The following is a 7392-nucleotide window of genomic DNA, read 5'->3' on the forward strand; positions in this document are numbered from 1 at the left end:
GAATATATTTTGTCGGAAACTATTTTTCTAGTATTTGTACTGTAAAATTGCATAAAATATAATCTTTTAATTAGAAAAGATTTGGATTTATTTATCCTACACTACAGTAAATTTTTTGACTAAGGCTAAAATCACAGCAATTTTGTTCAAAATTGATATTTTTTAGTTTCGAATTTAAACTATTTTGTTAAAAATTTATCTTTTCTGGTTAAAATATTGAATTTCACGTTTTTCTTCGAGAATTGATTTTTTTTGTTAACAATTTAAATATTTATCTGGAAATGGAACTACTTTGAAAAGTAATTTATTTGGTGGATAATTCATCATCTCATTTCACAATCCCTTTTGTCTGTTCCTAATTCATTTATTTTGTTCAAAATTAATTGTTTCAACTGAAAATTTAAGTCCAACATGTTTTGGTCCAAAATTGAGCTTCTCAAATTTAAAATTCAAATATTTGATTTGAAATTTATGTATTGTATTGAAATTTTGAAATTGTAGTAGAATCTTTTAAGCTTTTTGGTGACTTATTCCTCTTTTTGGTTGAAAATTTCTTACAATATTTAAATATTTGGTTGAAAACGTATGTACTTTTTTAAAAATTCATCTATTTTGGTAGAAAACTCATCTTATTGGTTGAAAATGGATGATTTTGGTTGAAAATAGTTTTTTTCTTATTCAAAATTAATTTTGTTAACTAAAAATATAACTGTCTCGTTTTTTGTTGAAAATTTATCCTTTTTTTATAAATGTAATCTTTTTGGTTTACAATTATACTACTTCGGAAAAAATTGACATTGATTTTATTCAAAACTAAGTTTTTGGTTGAAAACTTTATTTATTTATTTTTGTAATACAAAATTTATCTGTTTTAGGTGTAAATTTATTAATTTGTTGACAATACTTCTTTTTGGGTAGAAAAGAACTCTCATTAGTTAAAATTTCATCTTTTTGGTTAAAAATTTATCTTTTTAGTTGAAACTTCTTTCACCTAATCTATGTTTGCGGATATTTGACCTTTTTTATAGAAATATAATCTTCTCCGTTGGAAATGTTATTTTTGTAAAGAATTTAACTATTTCACTTATGTGATAAGAACTTATTTGTTCAGTTAAAAAAAATTATTTCAAAATTATTCTCTTTACAGAAAATTCATCTTCTGTCTGGAAAATTCAACTATCTGTTAAAAAATGTATAAGTTACGTTGAAGATTTATCATTGTGATTAGAAATTAATTTCTTTGTCTGAAAATTCGTTTTCTTTTACTTCAAAACCCATTTTTTTAATTGGAGATAGAAGAATTTCATTTTTGCTTGAAACTTTACATTTGTATTTGAAAATTATTTAATTTGGCTGAAAACTTGTTTTTTTTCTTTTACATATTTAACCGCAAATTGAGCTGTTCCAGTTTTGGTTTGTAAATTTATTTATTTTTGGTTTAAAACTTATACGTTTTATTGATACTGTATCTTTTTTGGTAGAAAATTCATCTTCTCGATTTAAAATCAATTTATTTTGTTGACAATTCATTTGTTGTTTTAATTTATTGTTTTAACTAAATATTGATTTTTTCTAGTTTTGTTTAAAACATCATTTTTTGGATAAAAAACTACTTTGTTGAAAATTCTTTTTTTTTGTTGGTTAAACATTTATTATTATAAAATTTTAACTATTTTAATTTTGGTACAGAACTAATATTCTAGTTGGAAATTGAACTAAATTTTTGGGTAGAAAATTATATTTTTTTTTAAAGATTAATCATTTTTTCTGTCAAGATTAATTCATTTAAATGTTTAAAATATATTAAGAGACAAATAATATGTATAGTTGGTTTTAAAGTGTAGATATTGATACTGTGGCAACCCCGAATATGACACTTTAAAAAAAATTCTATTAATTTGACTTCTTTTATTGGGATTGGAATGGAAGCTTTTAATGTGTTCCCTCAGGGTTTACATTTTTCTTGCACCTACTTCTCTATTTCTTTACGCCCCCCACACACTTACTTGGTGGTGGAAGGGCGACCTACAGTTTAAGGTGGGTTTCGAACCACCAAGAGCAACAGCTTTAAGTACTTAGAGAAAAACCTTTTTCTCTAGAGGTACCGGTCCCTCGACTCTCCGGAGATGAACAACTCCCTTGCTAGGCTAGTGTTCACCGCATGGGCCGCCGAGACTCTTCCAGAGCGCGAGGCGGAAATCAAAACCCGCAAGCCCCCCCAGAAATCTCTACACTGTTAAAAAATCGGATGGAAATTTAATATGCATGTGAGTAAGTCATTTGCATATACCCTAAAATAATGTTATAATACCGTTATGTTGTAAAGGTATTATACATGTATAGTTAAGTTGGTAAAACAGAGTGTGTGATACCATAAAGTTCTTTAATTTCTTTAAATCTTGTCAAATATTAAAAAATATACTAATAACCTTAAATTCGTCGACTAAATACTTACTTGTAATTAAAGTGCAACGTTTGGGTGGAATTTTTTCTAAACTTCGCTATAAATGTTAGGATTTTAACGTGAGTACAGGTGCGGTAAATAAAATATAATATATAGTACATAGTTACATACACATGTTAAATGGATATTGAAATTGCAAGCATTTATAACAGTGTAATCTGAGTAGTGAAGCAATTTAAATTTCTTCGGATCTGTTTAATATTGGAAATCTGATCAGACGTGGAGGAGAGTTGTGTACCCTTATCTTTATAAAATTCTTAAAGATTGATGAATTCCCACCTAATGGAGTTTCACGGATTTCTTCTGGGGTCAATGATTCAACCGCGCCACTATGCATGTTTATTTTTGCCCGTTGTTTAGTGACTCTTTTTGTTGTATAAATTCCACGAAGTCTCTTATCATCCTCCACTATTGCAAAGACTTCTCCATTCGACGTTGACAATACAGTTTTTTCTTCGGCTGGCATAGGCAGAAGGGTATGCTTGTCTCCTTTCAAATGAAGTGGTTTATCGCGAGGAAAAGTGTATCTTCGAATTTCAAATCGCCGCAATGGATTCATTTTTGGAATAAACCGAATAAAATTAAGTTCTTCAATACTATGTCCAAGTATTAATAAGGAAGAATGATTCGTAGAAGGAGACCTCGACCTTTTACGAATAGAAGGCTCGGTAGGAGGCGTAGACCTGTTTAAAGAAACTGAAGTGTGATGTTTTTCAGGAGAATCAGAAATTCCGGATCTAGGAACAGGTTGCCCAGGGATTGAAGTCTGTGAACTTGACTCTGAAAAAAATAAGCTTTAAATTTTTTGTGAAACTCACCTCGAAAGTGAGGACATCCATGCCTCTAAATGATATGCAAATTAATTTCATCTATCAGACTGCGCTGGAATAATAATGGTAGAAGTGGATCTTCGTAAGAATATTTAAGTGGAGGTAATTAACGAAATTCACGGGATTCGTGGAATTAATTAAATTTAAGGAGATCACGGAATTCGTGGAATTCAAGGAATTTAAAGAATTCGCAGAATTCTTGAATTTCCTGGAATTTTCGGAATTCGTGGAATTCGAAAAATTCTTTGAATTCGTGGAATACATAAAGTTCATGGAATTGACGGAATTCGTAGAATTCATGATATTTATGGAATTCGTGGAATTCATGCAATAATTTTGACTTTCGTTCTCGGAATTCATAAAATTTATGGAATCCATTGAATTAATAAAATTCATAGAACTGTGAATTTCATGTGATTCACGGATTTCACGGAATTTACGGAACTCACAGATTTAATTAAATTTACAGATTTCATAAGACTTAACGAACTTAAGGAATTCACATAATTCAAGAAGTTCATAGAAATCCGTGAAATATAATAAAAGGTTATGATAATGAATTGTTAAATAATTTTCTCGTTAAGTTAAAAAAAATAGCTTTCCATCATATTAATATGGGACAGGATGTGAAAGAACGATTAATTTATGTAACCTCTTCAACTCTCCTGGCTTTGAAATAGTTTCGGTCGTTTAAGCAGCCCCTTAAAAAATTCTAAAATCCAAGCTAAACCACCGTACCCATAGGTTTTTTAGGTTGCTGAATCCGTATCCGTTGTCACTTTGGCCTCATCATGTCAGAATCGGTCAATTTAAGGTCAAAATGGATAAAAACATTAGAATACAGAAAACATTTCGGGCGTTTTTGGGGTCACTGAGTCCGACTCCGAGGTCAGTTTGACCCCATAAGGTCAGGATAAAGTTCAAGTGAAGGTCTGAATGAAGGAAAAAATTTGATCGGAGAAAACCGATGTAAGAAAGAATACCCTTACTCTGAGACGTTTTTGCGATCGCTGAAACCGAATCCGGGATCATATTAACTCCTTCAGGTTAAAAGTCTAAAAGTAGAGGTTTTCGCCGATCCAATGGTTTTCTTTATTTTGACCTTCAATATTGTCTTTGATTCTGACCCAATTGGGTAAAATTGATCCCGTTTTCGGATTGAACGAACCCCAAAATATCTGAGATCAGCGACCTCAAAAACGTATAGGCATGGCAGTTTAGCTCGGGTGGCACACATTTTTTTGTGGTGTTGTATCATCTATCAGTCCAGTTTTCTACTTTCCTTTATGTTGATAAAATGAGATGGAGTCGAATAAGATCATATAGAATCGGGAAGGAACAAATGTAACCGACTGAAATTGAATAGGAAAGGACATGATCTAATCGTATATGATAGATTCAAATTTAAAAGGAAATAATCGGATCGGATTCAATCGAATACTATCATATATTATTGGCTATGATAAGATGAAATTGAATCAGATAGGATCATCTCGTATCAGATAGGTCCAAATATAATAAGACAAAGTAGGATAGAATAGTATTGAATTGGATGTGAAAGAGTCGGATATAAGCGTCTAGAATAAGACAGGACCAAATATAACCAGATAGAATAGGACATAAACTAATAAAATGTGATATAATAGGAAATGATCGTATTCATTTAGATAGGATCGGATAATACCGAATCTGATAAGATAGACTTTGATAGGAACAATTATGATAGGCCTGGATATCATCAAAAAAGTCCGAGTAGATTCGGATAGGATAAGCTCAAAGAGAATCGGATCGAATAGGTTACAATATATAGGCGCTATCGCCTACAATAAATACACTTCCCATAACACAAAAAAACCTGCTGTTTGCTTGAGACTTGATTCTTGGGACCTTAGAAAACTTTACAAAAATCTATCAGTTTCAGATTTTTAAAAGATTTCTGTTTAAATTTATCAAGAAACTCAGTTTCTCAATTTTCTTACAAGCATATTTCTCTAACATTTCTCTAATATGCTAAACGATATTGTGAACATTCTTCACAAGAACTTTCTCTGAAATTAAAAAAAAATTTTTTGTTTGGGTATTGAAATTTGATTCTGAGATTGTTTAGACTTTTTCACAAAATTTTGAATTTTCCGGTATAAAAGCAATTTTAATTTACGGTAAGAAATCATCGTAAAAAGGAAAAGTTATTTATTACTGTACTAGAAACAGATAATTTTCGACATGGAACCAGAATTTGAGAAAATGATTTCATTTCCGCTTTCGAATTCATAACCAGATTTTTAACTTTAAAAAACACCTGCAAAAATTAACAGTTCACCCGAAATTAAAAATTATTTATCAATAATATTTAGATAATATTTAGACAGACGGACAAAATTTAATTTGCAGACAGATTAAAAATGTACTTAAAATTATATATTTATTATGTTTTTATATTTACCAGTAGAATTGAGACTAATCGCCATGTACACGACGAGACTAGAAATAATCCTCATTTTTTAGAATTGGAGGAAAAATTGATTTAACTTATAATGAAGAACAGAATTAACTATGTAACTGTTGAATATTTGAGTACCTCAGTAGATTTGATAATACAAACTACATTGTTTCATCATTCGCTCGGAGAATACAGACGATAAACTTGTTTTTTTTTCAGATATTGACTTTACACTAGAAATCGTTACGAGGACACACATTTACTTCCCACTGTTGTTGAAACAGATATCCTAATTAATTCAAATAATTTTAAGGATTTATCAATTTTTTCAAGATTTCAAAGATAAAGTATAATTATTAGCTCGGAGAATATAGGCGATAAACTTGTTTTGTCAGATACTGACTTTACACTAGAATTAGTTTGGAGGGAAACATTTTCTCACCTATTTCGTTGAAACTAATATTCTAATTATCTTAAATAATTTAAAAACATTTCTGAGAATTGTGGAAGGTTTCAAAAATGAAGTATAATCATTCTCTGGGAGAATATGCTCGATAAACTCTTTATTTTAAATAAGGTATTGACATTACACTAGAATTAGTTTCGGGGGCAAACATTTCCTTCTAATTTCATTTAAACTGATATCTCAATTATTACCAATAATTTTTTAAGATTTATAACCATTTTGAAATATTTCAAAGACTTCTGATATTGAAGATCGAATTTATGAAATAATAATACCTTACGAAATTTGCCCTTCCGTAGTAAAAACTCTAATACTTTACTGCATATTTTCATTTATTTCGAGGCTCAAATCGAAGTTATTATCTTTTCAGCATATTCCCTATACGAAGGCACAATTAAACTGATTTACAAAATCTAAATTCTTTTAACATCCTTCATCTAAATTAGGATTAATTTTGTTTAAATTCCCGTTCTGTGTGGAAAATTTTCTGTTCCATAGCAAATTACAAATCTTTATGAAAACTTCTTGTCCCAAGTTTTAAACCTTCCTTACCCTTATCACAAGATCTTCTTGATTCGAGGTAGTATAATTTACTTTTTCCGAGTTTCTACTGGTTCGGGTAGTATACGATAGAAAAGGTGAAGGGTATTATTGTGGGGAAATTAAGAGTCGTTTCGATCAGGGATCTACTCTTGTAACCATTCTATTTGAAAATATTTACGCACTCTTAAGAGCTGACTCTTAAAGGTACAGAAGGATTTCGATCTAGTGGTGCAGTGGACGTCCTCCCTCTGAATCAACCGAAAGCTGTAGCTATAATCAACCAACATTTTGATTTCCCTCAATGGAAAAAATTGCAAACCTCCATTGCTTCTTAGTAAAATCTAAAACGGATTTATGGTATATTCTTAATCGTTCTCTTGATAAGAATAAGCAAATTCAGAATATTTAAAGTCAAACAAATAGAATCGCCCAAAAAGGCTAATAGGAATAAAGAATTACTCCCTATTTTAACTTGTGTATTATCCAATGCAGAGAACGAGCGTGACTTCTTAAAGTAGCAAAAATAAATTTTTTTTTGGCAAACTTACTAACAAGAAAATGGACAAATTGAAATTCATTGAGTTACAGAGCCGGTTGTAGAGGGAGTCCTCGCGCTCGCACTCGGGCGTTATGCGGCAGCATACCGCGG

Source organism: Belonocnema kinseyi, chromosome 2 (assembly GCF_010883055.1).
Source record: "Belonocnema kinseyi isolate 2016_QV_RU_SX_M_011 chromosome 2, B_treatae_v1, whole genome shotgun sequence".
In the NCBI taxonomy this organism is placed as follows: domain Eukaryota; kingdom Metazoa; phylum Arthropoda; class Insecta; order Hymenoptera; family Cynipidae; genus Belonocnema; species Belonocnema kinseyi.